At 47.9% G+C, this 15,990-nt stretch overlaps 1 long non-coding RNA gene and 1 other non-coding gene across 5 annotated transcripts in view; both read left to right on the top strand.

Annotated features, from left to right (window-relative positions):
* The window catches only part of LOC120676877, an 89,647-nt gene that overhangs the window by 27,819 nt on the left and 45,838 nt on the right, over positions 1-15,990 (top strand). The window lies entirely within an intron of this gene.
* Positions 15,614-15,720, top strand: LOC120677152. Its single transcript, XR_005676213.1, has one exon. It is a non-coding gene; the product is annotated as a small nucleolar RNA R71 (small nucleolar RNA).

Raw genomic sequence — 15,990 nt, 5'->3', positions numbered from 1 at the left:
AGTAGTGAAGCTTTTACCATCGTGGATTAGATTAGTTAGATTTAATTGAAGCAGCTTTATAGTTATTTGCTTTATTTACCATATCTGGATACGATTAGATCTGATCTGACACCGGGACTCGATCGGCTCTTTAAAGCCGATACAAGAGTCGTCCCGGGGAGCCGACCACGGCTCGGACTTACATTTACACGTGTCTTTGTATGCAGGAAACTGTTCGGAGCACATCTGCACCCTCCTGATCGGGTATAGGTCAGGTGGCACGCCCGGTTTTCCACAAAACCTCCGGGCGCGTGACGGAATTGCGGGTCATCGACGAGGGAGCAGTGCCTGCCAGCGCCCCAGCAACCTCCCGGCTCTTCGTGTTGCCCGTCGCTGCTCGCCGGTGGGTTTCGACTGACAACACATTCTGGCACACCCAGTGGGACGCTTCTCGGCAACAACATCTACTGCAACAATGACTGGAGCTCAAGATCAAGAACCCGCTTTCAAGCCCGTCATGTATGAAGAGCTCTCTCCTGAACACAAGAAGAAGTATGAAGAGATCAAAACTCTGCTGGAAGCCGATCTCATCGGCTCTTTTGAGAGGACCCGCAACCATGGCATCAGGTGGAAGGGGTTCTCGCCTGAAGGCGCTCTCGACAATGTGGACCTGTCTGTACCATCAGAGGAGCGCACCAGGGCCCTGCGTCAGGAGATGAACTACATGGTGGCCCATTCGCTTCATCGGCATTCTCAGAGCCTGATGAACGAGCTTGAGCGCATGGCGCATCGCGTCATCCAGGAGATAATCAAGAACCAGTACTCTCCATCGGGGCCAATCTTGGGGAGTCACACAGAGGAAGCTGCACTGCATTCTAGGCCACAACTGCCATTCTCATTTGCAGCTCCTAGACCACAGAGCTCGCCGATCTACGTCATCCACAAGATCGGCGGTGATCCTGGAGAAGGCCAGTTCCTCACCGAGCCACCTAAGGAGATTCGGCACGGCTACACGTGCGCCTACATCCCAGATAGCGTCAGTCCAGCACGCTCGGTGCAGATGGTGAACCCAGGAGCTTCTGGAGTAGACGCAGAGAAACAAGCATGGCTGGCAAAGTACGCTACTGGGCCGAGTGCTGAGCCATCGGCCCCAGGAGTTCTTAGTGTGGAGCAGGTCAGTGCAATACTCAGAGACCAGTTCGGCATCCTGCCCAAGAGGAAAGCGGTCGGCTATTGCAAGCCGTATCCAAGCGACTATGACTTGATCCCACTGCCACCCAAGTATCGGCTTCCTGAGTTCACCAAGTTCAACGGGTCAGAAGGAGCCAGCTCCATCGAGCATGTGAGCCGATACTTAACGCAGCTTGGGATGATCTCAGTGTCAGATCCATTGAGGGTCCGGTTCTTCGGCCAATCCCTTACAGGCCCAGCTTTTGGATGGTATGCGTCACTAGCTCCGGATTCAATTCGGACTTGGAGGCAGCTTGAAGATCAATTCCATACCCAGTACCACTCGGAAGCTGCAGAAGCTGGAATTGCCGACCTCGCCCAAGTCAGGCAGAAGCGAGGAGAGACTGTGTCAGAGTACATACAGCGCTTCAGGGAGGTCAAGAACCGATGCTACTCGTCGCGCATCACAGAGAAGGAGGCAGTCGATCTGGCTGTCCTGGGACTGGCTAAGCCGATCAAGGATGCGGCTTTTCAGTTGGAGTTCACGTCTCTGGAGCACCTAGTGCAGAAGCTTACAACGTACGAGCATTATCATCCTGAGCTATACCAGGACAAGTTCAAGCGCATGTAAACATGGCACAAGCTGAAGAATCTGACGACTCCGGCGAGGAGCAAGAAGTAGCCGTGGCAGAGTGGACCCGGGGGGCAAACCCTGTCCCGTGTAAGTGGGTCAAACAGCAGGGACTTGTGAAGGGCTTCGACTTTGACATGACCAAGGCGGAGCAGATATTTGATCTGCTCCTCAAAGAAAAATAGCTGAAGCTTCTAGAGAATCATAAGTTGCCAACAGCCCAAGAGCTGCAGGGAAGACTATACTGCAAATGGCACCACTCGTTCACTCATTCCACGGGTACGAATCGGAAGAAGACGAGTACGAGCACCGCTTAGGAAGGACATTGGGGAGGCGCCAGGCTATACGCGACCACTGGCATTGCCCGTTCTTCAGGTACTGTTGGAATTCCGGCATGAGCCGATTACCTACTATAGATGATTGCTTGGAGTGCAGGCCTCGAGAACACCAGCAGGACAAGACATCAGTGTTCCGGCGTTTGGGGCCCAGAACACGTCAGGATGACCATGTGAGGCGCCCATCCGGGGGTGATTCAGAGCTAGAGGAAGAAGACAGGTACCATCGCCCACGGTGGTGTTCTGACGGGCTCAATCGGTCGCAGAAGCGCAGAGTACAGCGCTTGCGCAATCTGGAAGAGGCAGAAGCGAAGTATCTTGACGTGCTGAGGAAAGCGCGTCCGAATCTTGCGGAGCAAGTCAGGCGACCGCAGAGGGAAGAGAGGCGCCCCCCAAGGAAGGAGTGGCGCCCCAAGCAGACAAAAGCCGATGAGAAGCCATCGGCTGATGTGAACATGGTGTTCGTGCTCCCGTCGGAGTTTCGAGCACCCCAACCGGAGGAATTGGCCATCGCGCAGCTGGATCTCGGCCCACGGCCAATCATTTTCGAGAAGCCCAAGGAGAAGAGCTACAAACACTTGAAGGGGTTATATCTCAAGGGCTTCATCGACGGCAAGCCTGTGAACAGGATGTTGGTCGACACTGGTGCCGCGGTCAACCTGATGCCATACTCTGTGCTGCGCCGATTGGGTCGTTCTTCTGCTGATCTGATCAAGACCAATGTGATGCTTAATGACTTCAATGGACAACCATCGGAGGCGATGGGGGTTCTTAACATGGAACTGACAGTGGGCTGCAAGACTGTACCAACATCGTTCTTCATCGTTAACAGTAAGAGTACATACACAGTGCTGCTTGGAAGGGACTGGATTCATGCCAACTGTTGTATCCCCTCCACAATGCATCAGTACCTCGTCCAATGGGATGGCGATGAAGTAGAAGTGGTCCCTGCAGATGATTCCAGCGAGGTCTCCGTCGCGGATATGCATGCTTGGGATGCAGAAGGACAAGAGCCGATCTCAGGGATTGCCCTTGAAGACTGTGATCGGATCGAGGCGACAAAAAATGGACTGAGGCTGGTTTTATCCATTGGCCTCATAGAGTAGATGCACCCTGGCTAGCCACGGGGTGTAATAAAAATAGAGAGGCCGGTCCTGGCGATCGGCCCCGAAAAATAGAAAAATTCTGTTTTTGGTCGGAATTGTTACATCATGTACACACGATGGCCTGCTCAGGCAGTTGGCCACTCATCGACTATTTGGTTTCGAATGATAATGGAAGTATAGAAGCGGCCAGCCCACGCGGTTGGCCAAATAATTTTTCATGTCATCTCCCTGTGTTTGCCGCTGATCTTGCGGATGATGAAGACTCGCTTGCGTTCGCAGTTGATTTTTCAGACGACGGCAAGCTCGGATACGGGTTCACATCAGCTGATAATTTGGAAGAGATTGACATCGGTCCTGGGGATAAGCCACGGCCGACATTTATCAGCAAGAAGTTGGATCCGGCTTTGCGAGAGGAGATGATCGCACTGCTAAGAGAATATCGGGATTGCTTTGCATGGGACTACACTGAGATGCCCGGACTGGATAGAAGCATAGTCGAGCATCGGCTCCCGCTCAAGAAAGGGTTTCGGCCATTTCAGCAATGAGCACATCAGATGAAGGCCGAAGTCTTAGAAGAAGTTAAGAAAGAGGTGGAGAAGATGCTGGATGCTGGGTTCATCAGGCCGTGCCGGTATGCAGAATGGATCTCCAGTGTGGTGCCGGTACAAAAGAAAGATGGCCGATGGCGTGTCTGCGTCGATTTTAGAGATCTCAACAGAGCAACTCCGAAGGATGAATACCCAATGCCTGTTGCAGAGACATTGATCAACGCCGCTGCTGGCCACAAAATGATGAGTTTCATGGACGGTAATGCTGGTTACAACTAGATCTTCATGGCCCCAGAGGATGTGAACAAGACTGCGTTAAGGGTACCAGGTGCAGTTGGCTTGTTTGAGTACTTAGTTATGACCTTTGGACTGAAAAATACCGGTGCTACGTACCAACGTGCTATGAATTACATTTTTCATGATCTCATCGGCAAGCTGGTAGAGATTTATATTGATGATGTCGTGGTCAAGTCCAAATCAGCTGCGGGGCATCTAGAAGATCTGCGCCAAGTTTTAGAATGGACTCGAAGGTTTGGGCTCAAAATGAACCCAAAGAAGTGTGCCTTCGGTGTATCGGCCGGACAATTTCTGGGATTCCTGGTGCATGAACGGGGAATCGAGATCAGCCTAAAGAGTCAAGAAGCTGTGAAGACGATGAAACCACCTACTACGAAGAAAGAGTTGCAGAAACTCATCGGTAAAATTAACTTTGTCAGGCGATTCATTCCTAATCTGTCTAGGCGCATTGAGCCGTTTATGGGTTTAGTGAAGATCAAATCCAATGATGAGTTTCGCTGGGGGCAGAACAGCAGCAAGCTTTCGATGAAATCAAAGAGTATTTGTCAAAGCCTCCAGTATTGGTTCCTCCTCAGCAAGATAGGCCGTTCTATGTGTACCTATCCGTCGGTGACACTTCCATTGCTTCGGTGCTAGTCCAGAAGCATGACGGCCAAGAGAGGGTGGTTTTCTACCTCAGCAGACACATGTTAGACGCCGAGACCAGGTATCCTGAAATCGAGAAGCTTTGTCTTTGCTTATACTTCACATGTACGAAGCTTCGCCATATTTTGCTCTCGGCGGAAACAATTGTCATATGCAAATCGGACGTCATAAAACATATGCTGTCGGCCCCTGTCCTTAAAGGCCGACTTGGAAAATGGATGTTTGCATTGTCAGAGTTCGATATCCGATACCAGCCTGCAAAAGCAGTCAAGGGACAAGCACTGGCGGATCTTATTGCGGACAAGATCAGCACTGATATTGCTGCATTATTTATTCGTGGTTGGGCTATGTTCTTTGATGGATCGGCTTGTGATGACGGGTGCGGTGTGGGAATTCTGTTGGTGTCGCCTCGTGGGGTGACTTACTCCTTCTCCATCAGAGTGACCACCCCGTGCACCAATGATTTGGTGGAATATGAAGCCGTTCGTAAAGGGATGGAATTGCTTCTCGAAGCCGGTGCAGAAGCGGTGGAAATTTTTGGAGATTCGAAGCTGGTGATTTCTCAGCTCACGGAGGAATATAGGTGTGAGAGCGAGGTTCTTTTCCCGATATGGATGCAGTGCCGTGAGCTGATGTCACGATTCAGGTACATCAATTTCCACTGGATACGCAGGACTCTGAACAATGAAGCCAATGATTTGGCACAGATGGCTTCTGGCTACAAGGAGACAGCCAATGGAGTCGACGTAGAGGTTCAGTTTCTTGAACCTGGAGACTGGAGAGCCGATATCTTCAATTACTTGAAGGATTCGGCTCGGGGGGCACCCAGAAGGATAAGACTCAAGGCCATGAAGTACGTTCTGATAGTGGATGACATGTTCTACAGGACCTTGGAAGGACTGCTGCTCAAATGTCTGGGACCTTCAGAGTCAAATCGGCTCTTTGCATGAGGTTCATGAAGGAGCCTGCGGTACTCACCAATCAGCTCATAAGATGAAGTGGCTGATTAGGCGATCGGGTTATTACTGGCCCACTATGCTTGAAGATTGTTTCAAATATTACAAGGGATGTCAAGCATGTCAGAGGTTTGGTAAAATTCAGATAGTGCCAGCATCAGTGATGAATCCTATCATCAAACCCTGGCCATTCAGAGGTTGGGGCATGGACATGATTGGACAGATCAACCCGTTGTCTAGCAAGGGTCACCAATGGGTCTTAGCTGCCACAGATTATTTCACAAAGTGGGTAGAGGCAGTACCCATGAGGTCAGTGGCGTCAAGAGATGTGATCAGCTTTGTCAAAGAACACATCATTCACAGATTTGGGATCCCTCAGACCATTACGACCGATGGAGGATCGGTCTTTATATCGGAGGAGTTTAGAAAGTTCGCCGATGACATGGGGATTAAGCTGATTAGATCATCTCCATATTATGCCCAAGCTAATGGACAGGCTGAAGCATCCAACCAGAGCCTCATCAAACTCATAAAAAGAAAGATCCATGAATATCCTAGGCGCTGGCATGAGGTGTTGTCAGAAGCTTTGGGGGCATATCGTATTTCGTGTCATGGGTCCACCAAGACGTCGCCATACTATTTAGTTTACGGCCAGGACGCTGTGCTACCATGGGAGATCACGGCTGGATCAAGGCGCGTTGAGTTTCAGAATGATCTATCTGCTAAATAGTATGCAGCCTTGATGAATGATAATGTGGAGGACCTGACAGAGCTAAGGCTTTGGTCACTGGAAAAAATCAAAGAGAACAAAGCCAAAGTCGCCCGTGCATACAACAAGAAAGTCAAACCTAAGGATTTCCAGGTGGGAGACTTGGTTTGGGAGGCAGTATTGCCGTTTGGAACTAAAGATAAGAAGTTTGGTAAATGGTCTCCAACTTGGCATGGTCCGTACAAGGTTGATCAGGTTTTGCCTGGGAATGCGTACATGCTCGAGGAATTGGACGGCATCAAGTTTCCTGTTGCTATCAATGGATAGCATCTGAAGAAGTATTTCCCGAGCATGTGGAAAGGCGAGTAAAGAAAAGCCGATGAGATCCATCTGGCTGCAGTGTAGGCCAACACGTTGAGTTGGCCGCAAAAAAAATGATGATAACAGGCCAACACGTTGAGTTGGCCGGTAAAAAAAATGATGATGATAGGCCAACACGTTGAGTTGGCCGGTAAAAAAAGATAGCCGATGTGTAACCATCGACTTAAGATGTTTTTAAACAAAGTACAAGTTTCAGGTTAACAGGCAGTACTGATTGTCTCTTGAACCTATCTACCGGTTCAGGAATTCTTCTATGGCGTGGATGGCTTCAGTACGGACGGCGTCTGCTCGTGCTACGATCGCTTCATCATCCTTATCATCGCCTGTAACTATCTGCCGACTCAAGGTGCTGATCTCTGCAAACTCTGCTTGTATCTGCTTGGATATTTCCTGGGTTTCTTGTTTGGAGTTTGCAATGGAAGCTTCCTCGGCCTGGATGAGTTCTTTGGTAATGCGGACCTTTTCTTCGAGTTCCGTCAGTTCTTTCTTCAGGAGGTCGAGTCGATTCGTGTTGGCAGACACGTCAGCTTTGATATCTAGAGTTGCCTTCTTCTGGTTAAGGGCCTTGCACTTTTGGGTAATATCAGCTTTTAGAGAAGCTTGAGAGCGACGTGCTTTCATCCTTTCTTGCGCTTTACTGACTTCTATCCGAAAGAATGGAAGGTTGCTGGCTGACCAGAGTTTGATTTGCAACGGCTCCGGGAGTTGGGATTCTATTTGCTCGAAGATGTTCTTTATCTTGCTGGAATCATCAACTAGAGCAGTGATCGGAGCAGATAGGAGGTCTTTGATGAGTTGAAGCTGATGTGCCAAGTTAGCTGATTTCTGTAAGGAAGGTGTTTCTGCTCCAGGGACAGTTAGGCCCATTGATGCAGGGTCAAAGGAAAGCAAGCCTGAAATATCAAAACTCTATGGGCACATCTGGAGTTAGTGCAAGATGCATTTATGGAGTTATCGGCTGGTTCAGAATTGGTTTTTGTAATGTTACCTGTTCTGAAGAAGAAGTGTTGGACGGTTCAGGAGCAATTGTCCTATCAAAGCTGGTGTTGACGTCAAGAGCATCTGCTGCATCGGCTTGTTCCTCGCTTGCATTCATCAGTGCATCAGGAGTTGCAGCCATCTCATGTTGATCCAGGGTTTCTACACTAGGGATTTCTTCAGCTGCATCCTGAACATAGAATTACAGTCAACCAGAGTACACATGTATGAGATAAAGAAGAAGTTTCAGAGAAATAAGTTACTTGGTTGGAATTAGATTCTGATGGACTCGAAGAAGCTGGTACTGGTTTCTTGATCACTCGCCTCGTGATCATCTTCCTTTTCTTGGTCAAGACTCGGGGGGCAACGCTTGCAGGAGTTTGTCTTCGCTTGGAAGCCGACTGAAGTAAGTCTGGCTGGACGGTCATTATCACTTTCTTCATTGGTGGTGATCCTTTGCAGAAGAGTACGTCAGGAGCAGTTGGGAGAAAGTGAAATGGCTCCCCAGTACTGGTCATGGATTCTGGACCATCTTGTTGCTGCTGACAGGATGAGCAGGTTAAGCCAAGAGAAAGGAATAGAGGATTTAAAAGGATAAATGCATAGAATCAGTACCTCTTCTTTGGGGATTACGTATTCAGGATCAATTTTCTGCAGTCGAGGACCTAGAGCTTTTCTAAAGACATGAGTTTTCCACATCTTCCACCAAGTATCAAAGCCGATTGATGAAGAGGTAAAGGACAGATCGGCTGGTATTGGGATGTGGAGGTCATCAAACATGCTGTAGCATCTTAAACTGGTGAGACCGTCAGGCAGATCGGCTCTGCTCTCCACCAAGTGGTGAATATGGAAGTGGGGAGGGACTTGTCCTAGGCCAAATTGTCGAGCTGCTATGGCTGGTTGGTAAGATTCATAACCTGGCTTGATAATTCTATTAGAGGTGCTGATGCCAATGGGGAGGAAGCCAGGTCGAATCATTAGAGAATATAGATGCCGAGTGATGTCGTCATCGGCAAAGTTATCTAATCTAAAGGCAGTGAGGTTCTCAAAGGATTCAGATTCAGTAAACGGGAAGTAGAGAGGATTGTCTAGTCCTTTGTAGAAGACTCTAAACCAGTTTGCTGCATCTGTTGAATTCAGTTTACTGCTAGGGAGACTGAACAAAGCTTGGCCGTAACTAGTACATCTGATTGGCTTGCCACTCTCATCGGGGAAAGAGTTCTTGGTCAGGCCTTGGAAGTTGGGAATATGATGTTGGAAGTACAATTGTGCCCACAACTGAATGAACCACCAAGGTCCTCCAGTTCTCAGTTTTTTTATTAAGCAAGTTAGATGTCATCAAATGGAGATATCTGTAAATTTCTCCAAGGAAGAGTTTGCCTAGGCCGGTGTGATTACCATGGGCCAGGTGGTAGGCCAAAGGGAGATAGTTCTTAGTTGGAGCTAAGGAAGGGCCACAGAAGATGAAGTGCTCTAGCCAAAGATTTAAGAAGGTTGTGTGTTCCTTCTCAGTCACTGGACCTTTTGTTTTCATGAGCTGACTCATGTAAGTACCCCAATTTGTGCAGTTGACTTTGGAAGAGAGTTTAAATGGGACTTCTGCCATTTTGTGAGCAGCAGGATTGGGAGAGCTAATGTCTAGTCCGGTGATCATGACAACATCTAGCAGAGTGGGAGTCATGGGTCCATGACCAAAGAGGAAACAATTCAAAGCATCAGACCAGAAATAGCCGATGGTTTTCAGAAGATTTTCATCTTTGTCAAGAGGTGATAGTAATAAACTAAGTGCATCGGCTATGTTTAAATCTTGCCACAAGGGCATGTGAGCTTTTGCTACTCTGTTGTACCATGTAATCCAGCTCTCAGGAGGATTAGGCCAGGCTCTCAAGCAGTCGGCCCAGAGGTTCAAATCAATGTTTTGGCTCACAAAAGGGATCCTATTTGTTTCACAAGAGATCAAATCTATGGGGTTTTCATGGGTTTGTGGGCCAAGACAGAAAGATTTTGGATTGGAGGGATGCGGCAGAAGGATGTCTGACACCTGAAGTTCAGAAATTCAGAAGTATGTATATGATGTCATATTTCAGAGTTTCAGTTTCAGAAGCTTAGTGAGCTGAAGAAAGCTAAAAGATTAGGCCGAATGTTACCTTCAGGCCGTGGATTGCCGCATCGTGGATTGCAGAGCTTGTCGTCCGAGTTGCAGAATCTGCCATGGTACAGATCTGTTAGCTTAGGGTTTGCTTGCTGTGGGCTCTGATTCGAATTCCGGCTGCTTGGAGAGTTCTTGCTCGGATTTGTAAAGCTTGGTTTTCGAATTACACTCGAATTTGAGGGTTCGTCGAGTTCGGTTTAAGCTGGAAGCGATATTCTACTCTTGTGCGGGTTACTTCTAGTTTGAATTTCGTCGGCTCTTGGATATTTTTGGAAGCCTGATGCGTTGCCATCGGCTTTTGGGAGAAATAAATGAAGACATGCGAAATTGGGGGAACTCGATTTCATTAAAAATAAAGTTCATTACAAGGAAAGCCGATTTTACAAAGGAATTAATCCTTCGGCTTTGTGATCCTACCCCTACGATACTACTACTGTTCGTAGGTACCTAGTACCTACGGCGCTTGGGGCTTCGGGCCGGCACATCCCCGCTATCGTCATCGTCGCTGCCATCGCCGTCATCGTCGCTGCTGAAGGCGCTGCTGCCACCTTCAGACCAGGAGTCGCTCCAGCCGTTGCCGTCGCCGCTGTTCTCCTCCTCGCTGTCCTCCTCGGAGGACCCGAGGAACCAGAAGGGCTTTCCGCTCATCGGCTCGTCGTCATCGGAGGGGGAGTCGATCTCCTCTTCCTAGGAAGAGTCGACTCCATCCGAAGAGGGGTCTTCTTCCTCGTCCTTCTCTGACTCCTCTTGGAACAGGAGCCGGAGGTCTTCTCCTTCAGTTTCGGGCTCGTCCTCCTCCTCGGAGGTGACCCCGAAGTCGAACTCCTCTGCATCCCAGTGCAGAGGAGCCAGTGCTTCGTACGCCGCGGTTGGGTCCCACTCTGGCGTCAGCTTCCGACTCTCCGGGATGGAGTTGATGGAAGAAGCAGGAAGGGGGGAAGAAGAAGGAGAAGAGGAAGAAGAAGAAGAGTCTCCGAAGGAGTTGGAGTTGGAGGAACAAGAAATCGCCATTGCTGGTAGAGAGTTGGGGTTTCTGCGCTACTGGCTATGGGAGGAAGAAGGAGTTTGCTGTGGAGAAGAGCCGATTCGAGTGAGATTAAATAGTGAAAAGATGGAAGACGGATCGGCAGTTTCACATTATACGAGGAGCCAGTTGCAGAGACATTGCGTCTTCTTTGGTGGTTGCAGTGTGTTTAATGAGCATTAACGGGAAGATGAAGCGACGGATTGGTTTTGGAACTATCATTGCCAAAACCAGGGGGGCATGTGTTATCGCCATAAATTAACAGGGTTAATTTATGGGCCGAAAGCAAGATGGGCTTAAAGCAGAAGATCAAGAAGACTTGTAAATCGGCTCCTGCGTGAGCATCTGGGCCACATGGGCCATGTACCTTTAGATCTAGTTCAAGTTTAGAGATAGAGTCCGATCAGGACAAGATTAGTTTAGATTGTTTCTGAAGTCTCCGGACTATAAATATGTATCCTTTTTTATTCGTAAAGAGAGCGTCATCACGACTCGCAAACAACAACTCTCGGCGCATCGCCACCCCTAATCCTAGGGTTTTCATCCAAGTAAGCGCCATGCTGCCCTGATCGCTTCTTGCGATCAGGGCAGTATTGTTCTTGCTTTTACCTTGGTATTACTCGTACTGAAGCGTTTTTGATGGTGAGTAGTACTAGTTATCTTGATGTTCGTAGCATGTCTTTTAGTAGATTCATCATGCTTTCGTTGCTTATCATCTATGAATATCACGTTGTCTCTGTGCAGTCATGTTTCAATCTCATGCTAGTTCTTGTTGCATAGAATTAGTTGCACAGAGGCAACACCCTACTTCTTTTATGTCTAGTAGATCTGATATGTTCTGGTTTTCTCTTATCTTAAGAGTTTGCGTAATATCTGCTAGGTTAGGCCTTGAAAACGGATTGGATGATCCGGTGGCGTAGTAGATGCTTTATCTTAGCCTTGATAGGGATTGTTCCGGGAATCGGCTCTTGCTAGTTCTTAGGCCTCTGTTTTGGGTTGTGGTTTAGTTGTCTGTTACGTTCATTAGGCCTAGTCACGTGTAGGATGTTCCGATCTAGCAGTGAAGCTTTTACCATCATGGATTAGTTTAGTTAGATTTAATTGAAGCAGCTTTATAGTTATTTGCTTTATTTACCATATCTGGATACGATTAGATCCGATCTGACACCGGGACTCGATCGGCTCTTTAAAGCCGATGCAAGAGATGTCCCGGGGAGCCGACCACGGCTCGGACTTACATTTACACGTGTCTTTGTATGCAGGAAACTGTTCGGAGCACATCTGCACCCTCCTGATCGGGTATAGGTCAGGTTGCACGCCCGGTTTTCCACAAAACCTCCGGGCGCGTGACGGAATTGTGGGCCGTCGACGAGGGAGCAGTGCCTGCCAGCGCCGCAGCAACCTCCCGGCTCTTCGTGTTGCCCGTCGCTGCTCGCCGGTGGGTTTCGACTGATAACAACGTGATCTTGATCATGGGAGTATGAAATGAATCTCACTAAGAGTCACAAATATTTGAAAAAGCTCAATGAGATAGCAAGTTGCATATGTGAAAGGTTTTGCAGTGAAAAACAACATATGGCTTTGGATAGGAATTTTATATCATCGAGGAACTTTATTATATTTTTGTGTTTCAAAATTAAATACTCTGAATGTCAAGTATCACATAAGAGAAGATCATAGCAACTCTATTTAACCATATCATAGCTCACAACAACTTAGATTTGGATCATGCTTTTTGCTACCCACAAGTTTCAAGTTTAATGTTTAAACATTTTAAGCCACCAAACCCAAAACTAGGTAGATCATAAAGTTGTAACTAAGCATATGAAAAAAATTAACAGAGCAACTATTCATCATCTCAACAAGGAAAACTCACACCATGCTTACTACACATATTAAAAGAAATATTTTTTGGTGTCTTCTAAATTTTGCAAATTTTTATTTGTTTTTAGTTATGCAAATTTTTATGGATTTTCTGATTTTGCAAATTTTTATGGGTGTCATGCAAGGTTATGAAAGCAGTAAAGAAAAATGATACAAGTTACCTCTCGTGGGGGTCCTCCCCCAAGCTAGCTTCAGGCTTACTACGACTGGTCGGGGTTGAAACCCGTCTAGCAGCAGTATGCCCTCCACTCCTCCTGTCGCTGCAACTGCAACTGCTCCATGTCGTGGATCCTTTTGCCAATGTGACGCTGCCATGCTTGGGTATTGTCGATGTGTTGGTTCAGCATCTCTTGTATGTTGTCACCCTGCACACGCAGCTCTCCTAGCTACTGGGTGATGGCACCGAAACCTCGGGACGAAGACGTCTATCTGATAAGGTTCGGGGCTCCACCGGGCCGGAACAGGTGGACCGGCGGCCTGGTGCCTACCGTGTCCTCTCCTCAGTGCTGGCACTGTGCCGTGACGAACTACCGGCCTCATGCTGATGTGAGTGATGTGGTTGTTGAGGCGGTGGCGTTGGTTCTGCCTCCCTTCTGGTCCTGCTTCTTATCATCCTGCCAGGTAAACCAGAAGATCTATGCCTACGACCCCCTTCTCGTGGAACGAGAGGGATGGTTAGCGAATGGCAATTATACAAATGGAACTCCGCATTGGGCAGCGGAATCTCATTTGTATAGCCCAAGTAAAAGAAAATCAAAGAGTCATTCGGGCCTTTCTTGAGTGTGTGACCTTGGATCAAATAGGCCTCGTTGATATACACATGGTTGCCCTCAATAAAAGGAATAGAATTCCCATCTAAGGCACCGATACGTGTAGCGATGCGAGTAATCAAAGAAGTGCACTCAATAGGACCCGTCATCTTGAAATTCAAAAGCCATTGCCTAACCAAAGCTTGCGTGGGGGAGATTTTGATCTTGTTGACCATGGCATAAAGAATGAGCAACTCATCGTTGCGCATGGGTCGGACATCATCTCATGGAAAGAGAGTGATGGTCAACCACTTGTGCATCAACTGAAGAGTTGGATTATGAATATCGCCGCACCGAGGTGCGAACTTGCCATGGATAACTTGACCTGAAATCCGGCCCCAAAATTCATGACGATTAAAACCGCGTCAAACTTGGTCGAGAGAAATCGGCCAGCGTTTGTTGAAATCGAGGTGGCCGGCAAAAGTTTTCCAAGAAAGCGAATATTCTTTCCCGAAAAGTCGAAAGTAAACCCCATTTTTCACCTCCCGAAGAGTGCAAAGAAATTGGATGGTGAGGAGTCGAGAACCATACTCCTCAATAGGAACGAAGTTATCCCATCCAATTTCATGCTAAATGTTAGAGAAGTCTTCGTACATACCTGTTTTGATGAGGAGGTCTGGATCAAATGCTCGGGTGTGGACGAAGCTTCTGTTCTTTGGGATGGCGTAGCCTTGTCGTTCACGATCGTGTCGCAAGTCGAGGTATGGTGTATCTTCTGCGTCAATCTCTATGGCCTCGGTTTGCGGTTTGGCTTGCATCTCTTCATATTGTTCTTCTTCCTCATAGTCCATCGTGCTTGGTGTAGGCGTAGGTTCGGGTGTGTACGAGCTTGAGCCACCCCACGAACGGGATGAACTTCCACCCGTCATTTTCTTGAATGCGCCGGAAACCTTCCGCCCTAAGCCTTTCATGATGGAACAAATACACGTGCAACTCGAAACGGGTTATGTTAGTGAAACTGAAATGAATGTTCTTACCCGTGAGTTGCTCCTTCTTTCTTGCAGCAAAGAAATGAGAGAGAGAGGTCTCTTGAATTCAAATCTTGAGCAAAAATCCAATGAAAACCCGAGAGCAAAGTTTGAGAGAGTTTGAGAGAGAGTGAGTGAATAGGAGTTGAGTGTGAGAGCTCAACACCCACCATCGGCCTCTATTTAAAGAGAGAATGCCCGGGCACAACAGCTAGGAACTGAACACAATGATCACTAGCCATTGGAAAAAGATGGCAGAGAGCCGTTGCCAGGTGGGGTCGGCCGACCCTAGGGTTCGGCCGGCCCCCCTGTGGGCCCACTGGCTGATAGCCAGGGCCCAGGGACTCTCTAACGGCTATAAGTTTTGAAATTTCGAGTGCCCGGCCAAACTTTGCTTCGAAAGATGTTCAAAATTATTTTTCAAAGGATTTTCATGCTCGGAAATATTTTTGGATTTTTGTGAAAGAAAGAAAAAGAGTTAGAAAAGTTTTTAGCATGCAAGAGTTTTTTCAAAATTCAAATATGCAGTGGGAAAATCGAAAAAGTCGAGAAAAGCAAAAATGGTGGAAAGCAAATATGAGATACGTACCGATTTACCTTCGACAAGGGCTCGTCGTTTTGAGTCTGACGAGCGGGACCTTTCTCCTGCTGTGATTACCACTGCTCGGCTCATCCTAGAGAATTATACGAGGACGAGCTTGCGACCTTACACCACACCTTCCTTGCACGTCTTCTTTTTGATTGTGTGGTTGTAGGTTCTTCTAATTGAGGTTCTGGTGCACCCCAGAGTGGACTTCCGTCGTGAGCCTGCTGGATCACGAACCTCTGCTCCTTCCTGTGGAGGAATTTAAAGAATATATTGTCGACCAGATGCGGAACTGGACATCTCCAGATCCGACATCGATCCTAGCTTTCACACTATTCAGAAAAGGTCGTCCGAGGATAAGGTCCAGATAGGCTGCTCCAGCAACAGCATCAAGGTGGGCTTTGGATGTTGTCGTTAGCCCATTGTAGAAGCTTTGGAGCACGAGCCACTCATCCATACCATGATGAGGACATATGAGTATGTATTCTTGCAGTCTCTCCCAAGCTTCTGGGATGGATTCCATCCCCGTCTGCTGGAAACTTGAAATTCTTCCACGTAGGGCATTTGTTATGCCCAACGGGAAGAATTTGGTGAGGAACACCGTGGAACATTTGTCCCACGTGTTGACAGCTTCCTTATTCTGATAAAACCACTGTTTTGCCTTCCCAGGAGGAAGAAAGGAAATAGACGAAGCCTGATGGCGTCAGACGCAACGCCCTGTATAGTTAGGGTCTTGCATAACTCCAGAAAGTTCTGGAGATGGGCCTTAGCATCCTCATTCGGCTTGCCACAGAATGGGCTAGCCTGCACCATGTTTATGAGGCTGGACTTC

Source organism: Panicum virgatum, chromosome 5N (assembly GCF_016808335.1).
Source record: "Panicum virgatum strain AP13 chromosome 5N, P.virgatum_v5, whole genome shotgun sequence".
NCBI lineage: Eukaryota > Viridiplantae > Streptophyta > Magnoliopsida > Poales > Poaceae > Panicum > Panicum virgatum.
The sequence above is the reverse complement of the archived record's forward strand: the minus strand, read 5'-3'. Positions and strand labels throughout refer to the sequence as shown.